General features: G+C 33.7%; 1 protein-coding gene across 2 annotated transcripts in view; it reads left to right on the forward strand.

Annotated features, from left to right (window-relative positions):
• Window positions 1–22468, forward strand: part of jim (zinc finger protein jim) — an 80591-nt gene that overhangs the window by 36281 nt on the left and 21842 nt on the right. For both annotated transcript variants that reach the window (XM_017635441.1, XM_017635449.1), the window contains exon 2: window positions 7152–7261. The gene's annotated coding sequence lies outside the window, so the exon portion shown is untranslated. The remainder of the gene's footprint in view (window positions 1–7151; window positions 7262–22468) is intronic.

Raw genomic sequence — 22468 nt, forward strand, 5'->3', positions numbered from 1 at the left:
GTTACTTTATCATATATGTACATATGCACACGCTAAAGTATTGTTAAATGCGTATACATTTAATTACTGACTTTTGTTTTGTTACTAATGAAATAGTTTTAGACTTAAATAATAAAGCAGGTTATGGAAGGACAGCTTCTCAATCTATATTGATGCAATTTTTTCATGTTAAGTTGTTGGAAAATAATCTAACATCTAAATCCCGGGATCCCGGGATCGCGGGATTGTATGAACGTGGTCTCGAAAATGCCGGGATCGCAAAAATTAACATCCCTAGTACATATGTATGTATTTATGAGCTTTCCCGAGCACTGATTGTATGTTTCTGTGCAGCTTTGTCAGTTTTTTTCAGAGATTTGAGTCAATTGCGGCTTTAGTGTTAGGTGTGTGTATGGCATGCGCTTGTGTGTGTGTGTGGCCATTTGTTGTTGTTGTTGTTGCGCCTGTTTTGTTGTTTGTATGCTATCTGTTATTGTATTGAACATTCATTCGTTTGTTGGTTGAATTATTCGTTGTGTCGCTGCGCTGCTGTCTGTCCCCCATCATCGTTGTCGTGGTCGTTTGGTCGTTTTTGTGCTCAGCAGCACACACAGCAATTCAGCGCGCCGTTTCGCCGCATTTCGCAGCAACACAACTTTCGGTGGGTCGTTCGGCGGCTCGTTGATTTTTTTGGATTTATTACTCTTTGTGGTCTCAGCCGACGGCTGCGAATTGCAATTCAAGCGAAAGTCAGAACATTTTTTCCAAAAAGGAGAAAAACGCCTAAAAAATATTTTCAGTAATAAAAAAATGAAAACACTGCAGAATTAGCACACAAAAAAAAAATAAAACATTTTCAAAACGCAAGTGAAATAAAAAGAAAACGAAAAATAAAACGAGTGAAAATTTGCAATATTTGTTTTCGGTATTTTTGTTTAATCCATTTTTTTTTTGCTGCTGCTGCTGTTTCAACATAGCGAGTGAGTGTGTTTGTGTGCATTCCGTTCGTCGTATCTATTAATTCGCCTACACTAAGAATGTATCCTCACTGTGCCGGAAGGGGTTGCGACTTTTGACAAAAAAAGAAAATGTATTTGTAGAAAATATACATATATACATAATATCTATCCGCCAGCGAAATAGCGATGGCCGAGGCGCAGCGATATGCCACTGCAAAAACAACGGTACGACCTGTGGTTCGGTGGGGTTAAAGCAGAAAACGTGAAAATTCAAAACAACAGCGCGACCGGAAAAAAGGCAAAAACCCAAGTACTATGCTATGTTTGAGGCAGTCAACCAGCGAGCAACAACAATTCAAGCAACAACAACTACTTTTTGAAATATGTAGATACAATATCTAATCTACATACATGCATATGTGCATGCTATATCTAGATACATACATATGTATTTGTGCATATGAATAAAATAGCATAACGCAACGTTGGCAGCGTCGATTTTTCTTGGCAAATAGATCAAAAAATTAAAATTGTTTTGCCGGTGCGAAAATTAAAATAAAATTAAAAAGCAATAATAACAACATGTCTAGAACGTCTGGCGGCGACGGCGGCATTGTGTTTGAGTAGGCGCTGCTTATTGGAGATAGTAAAAGTGTTTCTGAACGTAATCCAGTGTTGGCATAGGCGATGTTAAGGATGTGCTTGCTGATGAGTTCATGTTGTTGTTATTGGGCAGCAGGATGTGCTTGAGCAATTTGGCAGCACTTATGCGGTGTTACATGAGTAGTTGAAGTGGAATTAATTGGTAATTGAAGCTTAATTGTGATAGAATTCTAAGAATCGTTTTTGGGTTTGGAAACATTACTTTATATTTATAATTTTTTTTTATATTTAACAAAGATATACATAAAACTCGAAAGCTGAAACTATTTTAATTTTTATGGAGTTTCCTGGAGCGCAATGGTTCCTCCACAGTTTTTATAACCGAGTGCAGCTTACAGGAATCGAAATAGATATAGACATATTAATACCAAAATGCTCAGTCTGTCCGTGTACACGATAGCTCGGACGAAAAGTGAGCGTTACTATTGAAATTGGGCGAAATCGGACGATAACCACGCCCACCTTCCATATAACGTTATTCTCGAATAATGCTTGTTGCACGGAAATTTGGAATGTGAAGACGAATTTTGGCCCAAAATAAGATAATTATGAAATTTTTTGAATGGGCGTGGCACCGCCCACTTATGACGAAATACATTATCTTCCTAGCCACTTCACAAACCCATACGAATATTGGGTCGCGTGAAGCTAAGAAACTTTTTAAATAATTTGAAATCGAACGATAACCACACCCACCTCGAATATATCGGTAATTTACAGAAATACGAAAACTTCGAAAAATCGGTAACTGCCGAAGTTACTTTACTCCAAATTGATGTCTGCAATAATTTTTTAGCAATAAATGAGATTATGCATAATTTTTGGATAATGGGCGTGGCACCGCCCACTTATGACTACATATGTATGGTTTTGTTTTTTGTATGGGAAAAAATACCGAAGAGCGTTAGTAAGAAAAAATTTCACTTGATTATACTAAAATTGAGCGAACTACAAAACTGCATACTCAAAAAAAATATAAATTTTTTTTTAAGTTGAAGTTGTTTGGTGAAAATTCGTCGAGTTTCCTAAATTTTCTAAAAATGAAATATATATATATGAACAGAATGAACTATATTTCTATTAAAAATTAACGAAAAAAATGTATTTCGAAAAACGTTGTAAATATTAAAAAAACTTTCTGTATGGAAACATATTCTGGTGAGTATATGTACTATAAAATGATTTCTTAATCTTACTGTACTAATGCATGTACAATGATTAATAAATGAAATGAAATTAAATTAAATGAAATCTTCACTGTTAATTTAAAGTGCATGAACTAGACAATCTCAACTTATACGATTATCGCCAGGAACGAATGGGCTTCAGCACACTTTGCCCTACAGACAAATCAAAACTGGATTGATAAAAAGTGGTGTATACGAGTCGGGAATTTCAATAAAGCTCTGTTTCCAAGCTAAGTTCTGCTATAAATAACTACTATCTAGCGGCTCATCTTATAGACTTTGGCTTAAAACTCTCCGCTCAGGACGGTTGTGGGTATCATTCCTGATTATTATCCGAAGGAAAGCATGGCAGAAAAATAGGCTTTCCAGAGAGCAAATATAGTCATTAATATTGAATTTTCTTTAGGGACAAAAAAGCATAAGCGTCGAGAAATTTCTATGCTATTGTTCGGTCTTGGTGAGACTCCGGTGGAAATTATCTTAACGCAAACTTTTTCGATTGTTTATCAGATTTAAGCGCGTAAAGAAAATAAGATTTTCACTTAGTAATTGCTATTATACATACTTCCATGAACGAGCAGAAAAAAGGCAGCTTCTACAACTTAACCTTGACACGGCTTGTGGAAGTTTTTGAAGTAATTCTTTTCTTTTTGTTTAGACTTCAATGGTATCGAGTGGTGTTCGATTATTTAATTTTATTTTTCAAACCGTGTTTTCGAGTTATTCGAAAAATGTCAGCTTGAAGAAACCCCTTCCTTTGAAATAAAAAACAAAAAACGGCGAAAAGTTATCGAAATTGTTTGAACTTTTTTTAATGCATTTATTGAATTTTTGCTGCATTTCTTTTTGATTTAAGTTAGTGCTCTTGCCGCCGTAACCGAGTGCTCAGTGGTGGGTACGGCCGATCGGTAGCTCCATGTTTCGATTCTTGCTCTCACCATCATCAAAAAAAAAATGCATTATCTTCATTTTTGTATAAAGTACAAGATTCCAACGCGAAATTGTATTTAAAAGAAAATTTCAAAAAGATATACTAATAAAAGAAAAATAACCACACATGCTCATACATATGTATGTATACCTGTAGTTGCGTTTGTAACGTATACGCCCCGTATTATCATACGCAGTCACTTAACACGTTTACTCGCACGCCTTAACATATAGGTAATATTATTTAAAAGTAATTAAATATTGGCGTGGAAAATTTTCACACAGTATTCCTTGTGCACATACACGCATATTACTTTGTTCATGTACATAACAATTCTATAATGAATTGCTAATAAAAATTGTAAAAATGGAATTTTAGTTTCTCAAATCATTGTCATATTTTAGTCAATGTAATTTTTTTTTTGTGATAAACTAGATTCGTTCGTTTCATTATCATTTTCATTGTTTAATTTTAACATTTTCAAGTACATAAAATTATTAATATTAAAGAGTCATACAATTTCAAAAATTACAAAATAGCTGCGACAGATATATAGTGAACGATGCCATTTTTTAAATTGTTGGCACACTCTTGAAACTCCACAGATATGTTGTGTTTGATGCCAAGGTCCATTTACTCTAACATGTGAACATTCTATTTGAAAACTTTCCAAAGTTATTAAAAAAACTTTTATGATTTTTTCGAGTGACAATGAAAAAATGAACAATTTCCGTACTTTTTCGCCCAAATAAGCGTTTTAAGGCTAAAATTGTGCAAATACTTGATTTATTTTTTATTTTACTTGTTTCAAGAACTCCATTGATTGGAATAATGCTTTAGCTTTTTTTCTCCGGCGAGAGAGGCAAAAAACAACTCATGAGATTTGCTCATATGTGAAATCTTCTTGAAAATGGAGCTTACTAAAATTAGTCAATCTTCTATCAGAAGTCAGCAGTCGTTCGGTTTTCTCTTTCACATACCCAACTGTGTTAATTTCGAGATTTCAAGAAGATAGAGGCTTTCAACCATAAACCACAAACACAAACCGCATCAATCAGAATGGCTAGGCACGAGTCATTTGCAAGGGTATTGAAAGTCATATAGAGTCTACATACATAAATTGTAGACTTAAATTGTTGTTAGACGGACTAGTGTTACTGTTTCGTGGTTGGCTTTGTCTTTGTGTTTTGACTTGCTGTTGTTATATACACTTTCTTTGTTAAGAAATAAAATCCAAAAGTTTTCTTTGTTTAGAAAAATGCAAAAAAAAAACCCTCGAATGTTTATAAATGTTCGTGAAAAGTGAGCGATTGCTGTATCTTCAATGAACCTTGCAAAAAGGTGGCAAACGACTCCAACTCTACTTAAAAGCTTTAATAAAGCTAGCTATAACCGAATGTAATGTTAAAACTACACACATGTTTGCTCAGCACTTTCTACCTAGAATTTCTAGGTGCAATTATTGTCACACCCTTTACCATTCAACCTAGTCCAATACCACTTCCTTTTATCCTGGCCCATTCAGCAAAACCCCTACAAATAACATTTTTTTATTCTCTCTTCTGAGCTAAATTTTACATTGATTACAATTTTTTTTTGTGTTTTAGCTTTAAGTACTCATTCGCTTGTTGTGACTGCTCAGTGGCACTTTTTCGCCAAGTATACCTACAAAAGTCTTTTTCTTCTCCCGTTGTATGTTTGTAAGAGCTGCAAAGGAGTGCAAGGACTCAAGACGTGTGCAAGTGGGTGTGTCTGCTCGTTTTTTCTTCGGTACAAAGCGATTTAATTTAAATTGTTGTTATTGTATTTTTGTGAGAGCATTAACTGCAACCGAAGGGGTGTGGTAGTGCATTTTTTGACACTCTCTTCTTTATTTGATGTCCTTTGTATTAATACCTAAAAAGCAACGTGTACGCACAATGTGTTTCTTCGTTGCTTAAAAGCCAGAGAGTTCCTTTTGTGGCCAAATGTGTTTATTTCAACTGACATGGCCGACTTTATCTTGGTAAATAAAACTCAGATAGATTGGATTGGGATAATGAGTGGGCATTCAGATATAGATGTCTTTACTCAATCGTTTGACCCTCTTGTAAGTAAAGCTTGTTTAAGTGGGTTAAGGGTTCTCTGCCGATTGCTAAGCAGGCTTTAGAAGGCATTATATACGCAAATTCGTTCAAACTATTTTTTCAATGTAATGAACCCGAAAATAACCATTTTACTACATATTATATGAAAAAAAGTTTCCATGTAATCGCGTTTATCCAGAAGCGGGAGATAGAATAATTTACAAACCAAATCTGTCCAAAAATTTGAATTGGCCAATATGTGCGCAGATGAGATCTTCTATTAATTTTCAACCGACTTCAAAAAAAGGAGGAGGTTATCAGTTCTTCGGAATATTTTTTTATTTTTTATTTTTTTTATGTATGTTACCTACGGCATAACTTTGGACCACGTCAACCGATTTCGATAATTATTTTGGCATCGAAATGGTAGTGTCTCAGAGGTAGTCCCATACTAATCTAGTTTAGAGCCAATCATTGGATCATGAAACATAAACATAAATATATATATTTGTTTAAGTCGTTTTTTTTGCTAAAAATGACTTGTTTTAAAATATTTTTCAAAAAAGTTTTTAGTTGAAATTATAAAAAAAAATATCTGCATTTTCGCTAATCACAGTGTATTTTTTTTCTAAGTTTTTATGTATGCGGTTTTTTCAAAATTTTGTTCCCTTATTTTTTCATATTTTTTTAACAAAGTTGTCTATTATTTACACCGCGCGACAGTAAATTTTACACACAGAAAACTTTATATATTCGCGAAACTATGGGCCAAATATAGTAAAAAAAATTTAATTTAATTATAAAGAACTTTCTTTTTCATTTGGCACCCATACTGTTTTCCTACATTGGAATGAATTTTTTAAATAATTCTTGGAATTAGGCATATCTTTGAAACTACGAAGTCCTTTAAAAAATGTTAACGTTAGAGAGAAAAACTGGTCCATAGTTTCGTGAGTATATTGATTGCTTCATGTGTTTAGAATTTTATTTTTTTTTGCTTTTGTCGCACGGTGTTATCAATTGTTGTTTGCCTAATAAAACTGGTTCCTCAATTTGGAAATTTCTGTTAGTTAGGACCATTTTTGATTTAGATGAATTTTGGCCAGAGTTTTTCTTTTATCATAGAATGAAGTTCTGCCAAGGGAAGACAAAAAATCAAATTTTTTAATTTTACATTTTCCGCTGTTTTGCAATTTTATTTTTTTTATATATATCTCAATAACTATTATAAAATACAAAAATATCAAAAAAATTAAAAAATTTATTGTTTAAAAAATTGTAATATTTTACAATTAGATTTTCTTAGATTTATTGATAATCAATTTCTTTAACTTAATAAGTTCAATTTCTCTCTCCTCTCTTTCAGATAATCTAAATAAAAACAGCACATTCTATCTTCGGCATCACAAATATCAGATCAATATCTGGAACACCACAGAAGATAACGGAATAAAGCAGACACCTTCTTTAATTGTGGTGAGTATTTATGAGCAATAAGCTGTGTAAGAAAAAAATAATATACAAAATTTATACTAATTAGAAAAGAAATTGGGATCTTACACGTCACTTTCGCGTTTAATTAAAATTGAAAAAAAAAACAACGCAGCCGTCTAAAAAACCGACAAGGCATGTGGTCAAACGTGCAGCCGCAGAAAAAAATTTCAAACCATAAATCAGCGTGACATTAATGAGGCAAAAGCATAAGGCATAGCACAAATTAATACGTATATACTTACATTTATATTTACATGTCAATGCAAGTACATACATAGGTGTGGTAAAACATGTACTCAACTTAAAAAGCGATTAAAAATATTTACAGAAGTTATACTTCAATGAATAACCTAAAATTAAAAACATTTTAAACTGAAAATTAAAAAAAAAAAAACTTTAGTTGCAAGCTTTGCCTTTCAGAACCTAATACATGATAATTCACATCTTTAACAATTCGAACCCAACAGGTGAAAAATTTAAGAATTTGGGCATTTTCTTAGAGAAGACGTTTTGACGTTAAGTCGATAAACTATGAAGAGCAATCATTAAGAGAAACACAGCACCAAATTTATAAAACGGCATTTAAGAATATATACATATATAATAAAAAAGAAAGAAATATTCGCAAATGAAAAAAAAATTGTACTCCATGCGTAGTGCGAGTTGACTGCCAATTTAGTTAATTATACGTAAAAATTGCGGCGAGCTATGAATGACAACCAAACTGACAATTGAATGGGTGCTGATGGAGACAAATCCGGTCTAGGGAGGAGGCTAAGGCTGAGGCTTAGTTGCAGAATGACATATACATACATTTGCACATACATACATACATACATAAATTTGCTAAGTAAGCGCGTTGGGTAAGTAAAAGAACGAGCACGAATGCGAATTCGAATTGTATCTCGCAGATATGTAAATTAAACCGATCACTAATTGTACAATGTACGAGTACCTATGTACTCGGGAAGTATGTGCTGATGTATGTATTTACAGACAACCGAATGTGGCACCCCACTAATGCACGCGAAAAGTGAGATACCAGAGACAAAAATAAATAAATCAAATATTGTGATTGTATAGTATACATGAATCTATGTACATACATTCGCGTTTTTTTTGCAATTTAATATATGTATGTAGGTATTCTCGTACTTACTCAATGTGCAGATATTGTCTATAAATAAAAGTAGTTAACGAAATAGAATATAAATAACATACACGAGCATGAATGTTTAGGTGTTTATATACATATATGTATATCCACACCCTCTAGGAACCCTACAAAGCAAACCCGAACTAGTGAATGAAACTTCTAGTTCAGTATTAGTTCTTTATCGCCAAAAAGCAACTAGGCTTATATGGGGCAATCAGAGTCGTAGCCGTAGGAATTTTTTCGGGGGGTGATTCTGAAAAAATAGTTTTTAATTTTCACTTTTGTTTCAACATAGTTTATTAGAAGAAAAATACTGATAAAAATAAAATATTTTACATAAATAGCGTTGAAATTTTTAAGTCAAATATTAGTGGCATTGTGCTACTATGATAGCACGGCCAAGTAATCATAGTCAACTTATGTACAGTAGTCGAAAAAATTATAGCTGCACCGAATTTTGACAATGACCTAGTGTTAAAATATTATTCTTGTTATTATTTAATTTTGGTTAGTCTTTTTATAGTTCATTCCTTAACAACATCCGTATAAATACAAGTTTAAAGGCAGTGTTACACGATTGGGTATTTGCCAAAATTTTGTGCAAATCCTATCCCAATTAAACAAAAAAAAATATGTATACAAATTCAAGAAATTTTTGTAAAAATTTCGAGTTTGTTAATTTTTTCTGAGTATGCGGTTTTGTAGCCCATTGAATTCTAGTAGAATAAAGTACACATTTCAAATGCCAAAAATTACGGTTGATTTTTCAGAATTTAAAAAAAAAACCTCGAAATTTATCGAAGGTTTGTTGAAGTTTTTTTATATTGCACAAAGTTGTAAACTTGGTTTTTCGCGTTTTTTTTTTTAAAGAATGAACTATATTTTTATAAAAAAAAATAACCAAAACTAAATAAAAACAAAAATAATACATTCAAACTTGGCAAAAAGTGGTTAGGCTATAATTTTTTGACTACTGTATGTATTTTTTTTATATATTTAATTGGACATGAACATTGTATATAAAGGAAGTACATACATAACAAAATTAGAAAATAATGTTGTCTTTGTTTCCTTTTTTCAGAGCTCATTTTGCGTTTTTTTTTTCAAGTTTTTAGTACCTTAAACTCCCAACACTGGTTATTAGCATCTTATTATCGGGGACGCTATATTTCGGGGCGGTCTTATGTAGTAACTAGATCCTCCCTAGCTCAAAAGTAGCAAACTTTAGTCCTTTCGCAAAACTATTTTATTTTACTTTTTTAAAGCAACATACCGCTTGCTAAGTCTGATTAAGTGTAAGGAGACTTAAAGCTCAAACAGAGGGCGGCGTTGATCCGGATTAACTCGGACTTAATCCGGATCAACCGCAGTAATTCCCCCGAATTGGTCCGGATCAACACGGCCGTCTGTTTCTGCTTTTAGCTTGGTATGGTTTGGAGGCGTCGATATTTATATGCGAATTTGCCAAGTCCAAAATAGGCACAGATATTAAAATAAGTCCCAAAGAATACAATAACTTTACATTAGATATCTAGATCTAAGGTGTCGAATTTAAAACTGGTTCGGGACTATCAAAAAGGGATTCAGCGGGTGGTAACTGAAACTTCGTCGACGCATACTAGTCGTTTCTCTAAATTCCCTAGAACCGAACCAGTTCGGCACTAGAGCGTTTCCCTACAGGTAAAAGACTCATTAATACAAACCGTTTCAACTGATTCTTCATATATCCATATGGCGGCCGCTTACCCGAGTAGTTTTGTTCCCATTTGGCTCTTTTGTGGGAATGTTCTTGACATTATATTTTGTTCTCATATAGAACTAAATCACAATTTTTCGCTTTGAAATACATGCAGAAAGTGCTTATCTCAGCCAAGTTACGGCTTAAATGAAATCAAATCTTCGGGACTGGGGAGATTTGAATACATACATATCTAGACAAGATTTTCGTTTTTATGCTCTCACCCCATAAATTGTTCTATACCGAAAAAATATAGCCCAAATCTTTTTATTTTGAAATTAAAAAATATTTAAAGGTCGCTTAAAGCGCTCAAGTTGTCCATGTATTTTATATAGTGAAAAAACAAGTTTTCGTAGAAATGGTATGGGATTCTTGAAAATCAATATTTTTCGACTGGAAAATTTTGTTTCTCTTCATTTCTTTACTTTCCTTTTAACCACCCTAATGTACTATATACAAGTAGATAAATAAATTTCAAACATCAGTTTCATAAAAACAATTAGAAGCTTACTTATACTGCTAACAATAGCCTCGCTGAAGTGTCTAGAAACAGAATTAAAAAATATTTAGTTTTTCTTTCTAGCTGCAAAAATCTTACTCCTGTGGTACATTTATGGTAGATTTTTGAGGTTAGACAGAAACACCGAGAAAGTCTTTGATTTCTGATCTCAAGTTTGAAGTCCAGTGAGCCAAAATCCACTTGAATTAACTAAGCTCGTGTCGAAGACCAACAATCAACAGCAAACCTACGGTGGATACAATGACTACAAAAATTAAAAACAACAATATTATTATTAAAACTTTTCTGGAAGAAGATATAAAGCGGTACAGAAGAAAATCTCAGAGCTAAAAATGGCTGGGGATAAAACGCAAAGTAATTGCCGAAAACAAGGGGAATACAAGCTAACGAACAGCTGGAGGTAACAAAAAATGTGTACAAAAAATTAAAAATAAATTAAGTCATCAAAAAAACCACAAATCAAAGACAAAGAATAAAGAAATAAAAGATAGCAAACAACAAAAAAAAGGCAAATAATTTTTGTTTGTGCAAACTTTCGCGAATTTTGCTACCACATCTTCCTCACAAAACGCACCGCGCTCCAAGTTTTTTTGTACTTAGTACGCCCGAGAAGCGTTGGAGCGGCACTGTAGCGCGGCTGGCACCAATACAAACAAATTTTGATTAACAATACATTTGTATAAAAGTGTGTATGAGTGCGCGCCCGTCCGCTTACCGCCAATTGTCAGCCACCACCGTTGCGATGCGTTAGCGCAATTCGCAACGCATTCGCGTTAGCATTATGCCTTTTGAAGAGTTCATGACTCATTTCAGTTTTATGGCGAAAATTATTTTATATGCAGATACTTATGTACACTTTGGCATGTAAAAATGAATTTATGTATGTATGTATGTATTTATTTTGGTATATATGTATGTATATGTTTCTGCCTTTTCATTGTTTGCGATTTTTGCACATTTATTTTTGCCATTTTTGTGGCGCTCAAGTTTGTTGTAATTTGCGCTAGTCATTTGCGCGCATTCATTAGCGCAAAAAACACATACAGAAATACATAAATACAGGCCAAACGACATATGTCAGGGGCGGATCCTGAAAATTATTTCGGGAAACCCCCCTTCGCCCCTTTCCTAAATATTTATGAACCTCATATTGATTTGTATTTTTATTAAATGAATTTTTCACAACTATTAGTGTAATGATTTTTGTCACAATATTTAACAATGTTTTATGCTATAACATTATATCCAATCTTCCTGTTTTTTCTTTTTACATAATGTCGGTAACATTTTCGTTCGTACCTTCCACGTCTCGGCAACGCAAGCCCGTTCAATCGATCTTCGCCTGTTTTGTCACACCCAAACCCCCCGGCTCCCCCTGAATCCGCTCCTGACATATGTACATTCAAACTCACATAGGCGTTTATGTAAAATTTTTATATCTGCACATAAGGATATAGCCACATACATATACTTGTATCATTGTGATCTACACATGCATGTTTGTCAAATCCGTCTACAATAGCTGATCCAACACCACTCAAGCACAAACCCGGTCTTACAAACTTATACACATAGAACATGTGTAATAACTTCAACCTTTTTGGCTATCCATCTCGCTATTGGAAACATTTTTTGCAAAAGTAATTTTTGTTTTGCAAATTTATCTACTCTATTGATGCGCTATTCTACTTTTTCCCTTCAAGCTTGACTGCTTCTTATCGACAGAGCGTTTTGGTTGATTCTTGATATGTATGTATGTACTACATACATTTCGTCGTTTAAAGTACAAAACCGCGTATCAACAAAATACAAAACCGCGTATGTCAGGTTGCATAAACTATTTACTAGAGAGTAAGAAACACTCATATTTCAAAATGGTTCTCTTCTTTATAAAGCAATCGCATTTCTGAACGGATAAGGATTGAGCCAAGAGCTTGAGTGAGCAAATTCAATTTTTGGGTAGCAAATGTCACTTACGTGGTTTTGCAGGAATGAAGATACGCGGTTTTGTACTTTAAACGACGATATGTATATACATGAATTATTTCATCTTCTTTATGTATGTACAATTTTTGAAGCTTCAAAGTCATCTTAATAGAGGGATTTTGTGCGACCTTTTGGATTTTTACTTAGGTGTATGTAACCTTTTATGCGGCATGTGTATGTATGTACGCACATATGTGAACTGAAGAGATCAAAGTATCAACTCTGTTCTTAAATGGCGTTGACATTATTAAAATTGTTAACTACGATTTATGGACTACTTTCTTCGTCCATTCAAACTATGGTGCCAAATGAAGTAAAATTAATATTACTAGGAGGTTTTTAAGGCCCTTACAGCGGTATAAAATTACTTACCGGAATATCTCCTTCTACGGAACCAAAACGTGACCACAATTTTTTATATCTTTGAAGGTCTTTAGAGGACTTTGGCAGGACTTGGAATTGACCTGATTCATTCCAGTTTGTAGATAAAGTTCGATAATTTGATACATATCGTTAATTCAATGAATTTAAAAAACACTAAAATCCGATAACTCAACAAAATTCGAAAAATCGACTAATTTCGATAATTTACGACAAATATCGATAACTTTGCGTTTCGAGAGCTCAACAAATTTCGATAACTCAAAAATGTATATATCTCTATATAAATCGATAGCTTTATAACCTTTGGACACATCTACAAATTTCGATAAATCGGTTAATTTTGATGGCTCCATTTTTTTCAACAGCTGTCGACAAATTTCGATAACTCGTTACACTCTGGTATTACGATAAAATTCAGCACTCAATAAACCCATACATATAACCTTGAAATTTCGACTTATTTTGCAAATCGAAGCATTTGGATACGATATATCGACAAATTTCACTAAATCATTAAATATCGATAACTCTATAAGTTTAAAGAACACGATTCATTACGATAACTCGATAAATGTCGTTAGCTCTATAAATAGTGATAATTCAATAAATATCGGTAACTTGATAAATTTCATTGACTTGACAAATTTCGATAATTACACAAATTTTTAAAGCTCGTCATCGAGACCGTTGATTTCGACTACCAATTTTCTGTATCTGCAAATTTCGACAACTCAATAAACATTGAGCAATTTGAATAAGTCGATACGTTGTGCACACTCTATTAGCATGGATAACTCGATAAATTTCGATAACTATAACCTTCGATGATACGGGAAATTTCGGTAACTTTTTAACTAACGCTACTCAACTTAAACTACTCAAACTCTACAGGAAACTATATAGGAAAAAATACCTTTCCAATGGTATTTTTGGTTTTGAAATCGGTTCGGTAGATTCGCCAAACAAGTGGTGACAAAATTTCCTAACCATGGAATCATTTAAAGATTTATTTTCTTTAGTTTCAAACCGAGCCCTTCGAAGTAGTAATGTGAGTTTCGGAAGCAAAATTATTCTATGTATATTAAAAATCTTTCGACTGATCGAAATATTCCCGATCGTAGCACAAATTTTATACACATCTGAGATCCATCGTCCTAGGTAGAGCAGTTGTATGGTAGCTTATACTCAAGAAGATCATCAACCCTAAAACGCTATTTAATTTCTAAAAGACCAGTGACATTTTCATTAACAGAGCGCCCAAGAAAACACAATTGCAATCGCTAACTAAAAATATCTAAAAATATCAATGTGCTGGAATCGTTTAAATAGGTCTGACAATATATTTACAAGGGTTAAGTGGTGGGGATTGCCAATAAAATTCATCCAGTTTATCATCACAACATCAGAATGAAGAAGTCCCTTATCCAATTTTTAATGTTTTTCCTAGATTGGAGAGACTCGATGTATGTATATTAGACCGTGCCACCTTACAAGCAAAAAAGCTATTCATACACCCCTGACTCTAAGGTCTTTTCGCAAGGCAATTTCGAAACAAAATATTTTTTAGCCAAACCTAGAGTTGGCGTATAGCATTTTTCGGTAACACCTACATTTGACAAAACAATTAATTTTTTTTTGAATAGTTCTACTGTAATAATCAAAATACTTTCTTAGCAAAAATTTAATAATTTTTGATGAGCTTAAATTTACTGACCTTAAGGTGACACGTTAATTGCCATCTGGTGCGGTTAACTGAGATCTGGTGCATAAGTACTTGAACGGGGTACTTGAGTTCAATGAAATTTGGGTAAAAAATTGTCTCCTTGAAACAAGGACATATCACAATTTTTGCTTCGACAGTTAATGCTGAAGATGGGACGAAAATGGTAAAAAAGGATGGCAAAAAAATTTATTTTCGATAAGAACATCAATATATCATGCTTTGAGATCCCACCGTAAATGCCGAAAATATGACGAAAAAAATACGTTCGTCAAAAATATAAATCTAATGCCGAATTCCTCTACGCACAAACAATAAGAAAAGGGCGATGAGAAGGCAACATTTTTTGTAGAATACGAATACTTCATAAGCAAAATTTTAAAGATTTTTAGCGGGCCTTAATTTACTGACATTAGGGTGGTACGTTGAAGTGGTAAGTACTAGAACTGGCTACTTGAAGGCATTGAACTCTGTAAGAGTCAGGTGAATATATCGTACTTTGACATCTGACCTGATTTGCCTTGCAAAAATACTTTATGTAGACTCAGCGGTGTACGGCGAACTTTTTTCTCGTATGCTCCACTGTACATGGATCTGAATCCTTCTTCGTTAAACACACCACAGGTTTTAATACTTATTCGAGCGAATTGCAAATGTCCTCATTCATAACGCAAATGCGTTCTGGATGTTTGTTTCCATATTTGCAACAACCAAACCAGGTTCTGAGACAATTTGTTAACTACCTTTTCTTCTCAAGCTCTTGCTCAGTCACTTAGACCTTTCGATCTTTATTTGCTTCGTCTTCAACCTATAGTTTAGGTTATAAACTATTTAGCTATACCCATTCCTTCTAGTTTTAATAAAAAATTATGTGCATATCTCAAAATATTCTGCGCAATTGTAGATTAGGACGATAATTTATTCGGTGCTAGCGTGAAATAATACAATTTTATTAATTTATACAAATCTATTGAAGGAAATCTCGCATGCAACACATGAAAAATCTAAGCTCCACCCATTTTCCCTCCCAAGTGGCAGCCAACACTATTTCAATTTTCCACGCTCAGCCAGCACATACATACATACATACAAACAAACAATTGTTGAAACACCATGAATAGTGTAGTGTGGCTTAGCGTTTTGTGTAAAGCAATTCGTCTACAATGGAAACTCGAAGATATTGCCACTTTGGCATTGGAGTTACACTGGGAGTTGCTACAAAAGTTGTGAGTAAATCGCACCAAGAAATGAGTGAATGAATGAATGAATACAAAATATGGTTGGTATGCCACAGTTAGGTGAACATAGAGGAGGTAAATGTTGTAAGTTTTTAATGGCTAACTACAATTACAAGACTAGTTACAACAACATTTGCACAAAGCATAACAACATTAAACATTTACAATAGCAGCAACAGCAACAAATTGCAAGCGTTTCAACAAAAATTTCACTACGATGCGATTTGATTGGTTGACTGCTGGTTTAGTTAGTTGGTTGGCCGCTTCGAGCTGTCTGAGTGTTGAAGCACCTTATTTGTTAGTACACACATATTGTTGTTTGTATGGTGCTTTTAGCCAGCTCACATGCTGGCAAGCTGTAAAAGATACATATGCTTGTGGTCACAATCGACGCTCTGATGAAGTTGAAGAAAGAAAATATACAGGCAGGCGGCAGGCGGACAGGCGGACACACAAGCGGCACGCGGCGGCAAAGAAATGCAGACAGTGTGAAATCTTGAAGCGTGCAAAATTTAAGCGCAGAAAGTTGGCGCTATTGAGTGGAGCAGTGGGGAGAGCGCCAGCAGGCAGGCGGCGGAGAGAAATTGCAATGAAGTAGGCGTGCGGGGGCAATAGTTATTCATTTTTTTTTTGATTTTGGTGACGCCGCCGATGGCTGGCTGGCTGCTGGACTGGCTTTGTTAATGCGCATGCTAATGGTGATGGCGACGTTGATGACGTTTTTGTTGTTGCAACAACTTCAACTTCATCCCGTTGTAAATGATGGCAGCTGCTAATGACACTTGCTCATAATGCCCATGGTGATGATGATGCTGATCAGTATGTCTGTTGTAGTTTCTCCCTATCATTGTTGTCAGCTTCATGCAAGTTTAATTAAAGCAATGAATACCCAATAAACATTGTGTTGGTAACTCTGCTCGCAGCAGCGCACTTTCACCGCCACTTCTTTCATTTTTGTTGGTATGGTTGTTGTTTTTCCTTTTCGACTGCTATTACTGCTGCTGTGCTCTTGAATGCTTGCCAAATTTATGCTAAAGAGCTGTCAAAGTTCAACGGCATCACAGAAATCTTTCTTTGTTTTTGCCATCCATCTGGCAATAAGCAAATACATATTGGTGTCAAAGTTGTTGTGGAGTTCGGGTGCGTCAACTTTATTTAAGTTGTTTTTTTTTGCACGAACTCTGGTTGATGGTAATGAAAGACATTAAATTTGTGAGTAAAAAAAAAATCTTTAAGTAATGGGAAATTACTTTCGGCTTAAAAAACGGTTTATTTAAGTATTTTATTATTTAAACCAGATATTTTTTCTCCTTAGGCGTGGTTTTTGCATGTCTCTTAATTAAAAGATCGATACGTTTTTACTTTAAACGAGTACCAGGAATCTTGTTCTATGTCCTACATAAAAAAAAATTATGTGATACTAAAATTTTGGCGTATTGTTTGGCTAAGCGTCTACTCAAATTTGTGACTTATTGCTTAATATAGTCACACTTGGTAGGAACCGGGTTCGATCCCTGGTTCGAGCAACATTCGATAATTATAGAAAGCGTTTTTTTCTAATAACGACCGCCCTTCAGCTGGTAATGGCCAACCAACAAGTGCATTTATGCCCTGAAAAAGTTTCTCATTACAACCATTTGGCGCTCGGAGTCCGCATAAAGTTTTAAGTGCCTCCACAACACAGATTTGGATTCGAAGCTTGGCCGAAAACTTAAAAATAAAAAAATTTGTGGCGTGTGTCGTCCTTGACGTAAGGGCCTACAATTTTAAGCCGATTTCGAGCGCCAAGTGGTTTCAAAATAGTTTTTTATCGTTATATATACGGAGGCCCCTACGGCTTTTCGGCGCTTTAATACGCAACTTTTTTTTTTAGTTTAATGTGCAAATTTCCTGGCAATTTCGAACGTGGGTCCTACCAAGCGGTAATATGGATTTCAAACCGCACCACAAAAACGCCCTCCATGCATGATGGTTTGTTATGTTTTATATTGAATATCTTCAAGTTTCCCAAACTCCATTGTTTTGTGAATACCTAGGGTTAAACGTTTAACCCAGAGTTATGTGGTTAATATAGTGGTTAAGATATAGCAGCAACAAAAATACTAAAGGTCTTCGAATGCCCAAGATGCCCTCAACTTACCTACTAAACTTTTCAACGACATTCCGATAGTAGATAATCACACTGATGTGATCCAAAATACAACATATTCTCGCAAGTGTCACAAACGCATAACACAAAACGAACAAATAGTTGAAGAACATTCTCTTTGACATCTTGACGGCGAATTCATTGCTCTGGAATATCCAGAGGCTTGTTAACAACTCGGCCTTACACATAGTAGATCAACTGCTTAATAAATCACGTAGATTCTTGATATCCTTTTTTGTCTTAGTCTAGGTTTAAGAAGCCTAAGTTTGGTACAGGATATTTTGATTTTGCCTAGAGTGAGTCAATATTCTTTTCTTAGCTATCCGTACCTATTTGCTTTCATTCAAAAATAGGATGTCTTGATGTGATATTTCTTGTGGTTATCAAATATACATGTGAGTTCTTTTTTTTTGAAGTAGGGTGGTGAACTTGTCAGTAAAACTTCATGAATAAGTTTCTCAAAGATTCATATTTCTTGGACTAAGCTAATATAACGCTAGCAAATAAACCTTAAACAATTAAAAGTTCTGAACACATAACTCGTAGCTGAAAAGTTTAAGGAACGGTGGAGAGTTAACTCAAATTTGGCAGTTAAGTAGCTTTAAAATTATTGTTACTCCGCCTTGTTTCTTTAATAAAAGGTCATTACTTGTCTAATTTTTGGAACCGGAGAACTTTTTAGCTTTTAGATAACTCCTAATACCCATTTATTTATGAATTTAACTCAAGCAGATGACTTCTTGGAATTAAAGGGACCTAATTTTTAAAAAGCGCAGCGCATTAACCTCAGAGTTTATTCATTAAAATTATAGAAATGATTTTGTATCATTTTATCGACTATTATCGTTGCTGCTATCGATAAATTTATCGCAATAGCTAACTTTGTCAAAGTAATTTTATTTATCTATGTATATCGATAGAGCCAAAGCTATCGATAAATAAAGTTACATCGATAGCGATAACCTTAGCGATAAAAATGTATATGTATGTGCATAACAACAACTATGTATATCGATAATCACTATCGATATGATTGTGTGTCTAGTTGTATTGATCGATGTCATTATTATCGATAATGTTATTGTTATCAAGATCGATATTATTTAAACAATCCCATCATGAAAGTGTAATGTCAGTGAAAATTTAATTCCTTCACTTTATCGTTTCGTTATATCATTTTAAGCGATTCCCGATCATTAAATGCTATTCCAATAACATCTAGCACGTAATTATTTAGTAAATAAATTATTGTGAGTTTAAGACAATGATATCCTTTATCACAAGATTATGGTTTTGAGAAAAACGCCTAACTCTTCCTTTTCACAGCCACAAAACTTTCTGACAAAAGTTTTCACAGTGAAAAACTTTTGGCAAATTAATCTATTTACAAAAAAAAGAATCGTAATTTTATATGAAGTGATGAAAAATGTTTTTAACTTCACGTGTTCACAGAACAGGAATTGGCCCCCAGGTCTTAAAAGCAGAAAATTTAACCCCCACTCTTTTTGAAGGCAATTTTGAGGTCGAGGTATTCTCAAAAGCTTTATAATCATATTACATTTATTTGCTGTTTGTTCTCGAGATATTGGACTTTGCCACAAAAAATTAATTCATTTTCCATACTGTTAGGCGTTCCTGCTTTAGATGTAAATTTAGGCTCAAATGTTTGTAAATCGGAGCAGACCATTTTCATAAGCTATGAGATCTAAAAATTCGGCGTTCATTTCGTTGAGAAATCCTAAAATAGTTCGGACATGAGGCAAACAATGTTTGTATGTATTTTGAAATAACAATAAATTTCAAAAAATATGTATATATTACCTTTCAATTGTATATCCATATTTTGGTATTTCTACAATTAATTAACGACGCCTTATGCAATAGCTATGCGCAGGCAAACCGTATTTGCAAATATTTTTAATGCCGGCTGGGTTGTTGTATACTGATAGGTAGATGTAATGCGGACATTCACTTTTCTGTCAAAATGTTGCTACTGTCATACATGCACATAGTCATGTGAAAAATAATACATCTATGTAGTACAGTCAATAGAGCACTTAAAGTGGAAAAAATTCCACACAGGATAAAAATGTTTATCGAAATAAGATAATGTTGTTTGTATCTTTCAATTTGACAGGAAATATTTTTAGTTAATTAAAAACTATTGAGACTTACCGCATCTTTGCTACTGGCACTGACGCACAAATAGACAAATGTAGAAATATGCAAGAAGTGGTCGTAATTTGTTGAAACTTAACTTCTACACGGACTATTTCACGGTGATTTCAAAAATGAAATCGGTTTTTTCGTAAAGGCTACCAATTTTCGAAAACCCGGCTTCTAAGGACCGGTTACCAATTTCGTGAAAAGCGGAGTGGTCCCGCCCATTTTATAAATGAGTAAAGAGCAAAACCGGATTTAACAATTTATTAAACAAATTTTCGTAAGGTTTATTTATATCAAAGCACTAAAAATTGGTTATTCGCCACTCCCACTATTAATGGATTCCTTAAATCTCAAAAATGATTCAACGAATCTCTTCATAACATTGGTAAACATATGGTTCATAGTATTACTATGAAAAGTATTGGAAAATTTTAAAATTAGTTCATAACCAAAATCATTTCCCATATTATAGTATGTATTTAAAAAATAAATGTAACTGCGATATTTCAATACTTCCTAGCTGATATAAAGAGAAATCTTTATGCAAGATATAATATTTTTTTAGTTTAAAAATCGCTGGGTAAGTCGCGGCTTTTTAAAAAATTGTAAACGGCAGCCGAATTTCGGATTTTTCGAAGTTAGTAACCGGTACAAAAAAAAGCTATTTAATTTTTGAAATAACCATGATAAAAGAAATGGGCGTGATCACTCCGCTTCTCTCAAAATTTGATAACCGGTACGAAACACTCGGATTTTTCAAATTTGGTTGGCGGTACAAAAAAATCTATTTCATTTTTGAAAACTTAAAGTTATTAGTAGTTTATTAGTAGTAGTTTGCTATTGTAAAATTTTGTAGAATTTTTCTCAAAAATTCGAAATTTGCACTTATATGGTTTTTGTTGGATAGTGAGCTGCATTCTTATACAAAAAATAATAATAAACATTAAACAAACAAAAGAAAAATAACCGAAACTGGCATTATTTTTCACATGACTGTATGTATAAATTTATGTAAGTAAATACTTGCAATATTTTGGCAACAAACGCTAATTCACTTTGGTATAAGCTGTTTTGCGGCATTTTCTGGGTTATTGCACTATTTTACCGTGAAGCCTACGTAAGGCTCCTCATGTAGCATGTGTAGATTCATGCATACATACATACATACATATACATATATGTACATATTTAGAAAGTATCTACACGCTAGCATTTGCATTTGCCTTTTAAGGGCTAGTTTTTCAGTGCACGGCCATGATTTAAACTAAGTTTAAACTAAACGCCCGATCTGGCGGCTTTAAACTAAGATCAGCCAATCAAATGTCAGCCAGCTGTTCAATTTCAACTCAGTTTACTTAATCTTAGTTTAAACTGACACTGAAAAACTGGCCCTAAGTGTCACAGCTCAACGAATTACTACAAGTATAGCGCAAAGCATAAATCGTAGCAAACTAAGAGCAAAATTTTCTAAAATGTAAGTACAAATATTTAGGCAAACAACCCAAGTATCTATTCTGACCATTACAAATGCATTCACAGAATGCAGCAATACAACATCAATAGCCAGGTCAGTCTCCACAGACGAATATGAACATACGAGTATGTACATATATATATACATGAATATGTGTAGTATCTTAGTATGTAGTACATACCCTGCAAGAAATGAATCTAACTATAAGCTAACTTGAAGTTGAATAGGAAGGGGCTAAAAGTCACTTATTATCTGTATATTTTCTTTGATAAAATCTAACTATATTTCTATGAAGATGGCCGCGAAATAGTTAAAGGTGGTTTGCCTCTGCATTAGATGTAGTCAAGGTTGGTTTCCTCTGCATTTGATGTAACTAACTTGTAACTAACTAATTTTGGACATAAAATATCAATAGGAATAGCAAAATATATTTTTATTTTATTTTTTTTTATTTACTTGTTTTTGTTATTTTATGGCCTTATAACAATTCATATTCAATATATATTCAATATATATAATTTACAAGACGACCTCAGCACAGTGCGTATTTAGGCAATTGGATGAGTCAGTGGGATCGTCGGTTCGAATTCTACTGAAAGAAGTCTGATGAGGAAATATGGTGGTTTCCAAAATAGCTATCATTTCTATCATTTTTTCA

Source organism: Rhagoletis zephyria, unplaced genomic scaffold (assembly GCF_001687245.7).
Source record: "Rhagoletis zephyria isolate East Lansing unplaced genomic scaffold, Rhagoletis_zephyria_1.1 Rzeph_scaffold_00122, whole genome shotgun sequence".
NCBI lineage: Eukaryota > Metazoa > Arthropoda > Insecta > Diptera > Tephritidae > Rhagoletis > Rhagoletis zephyria.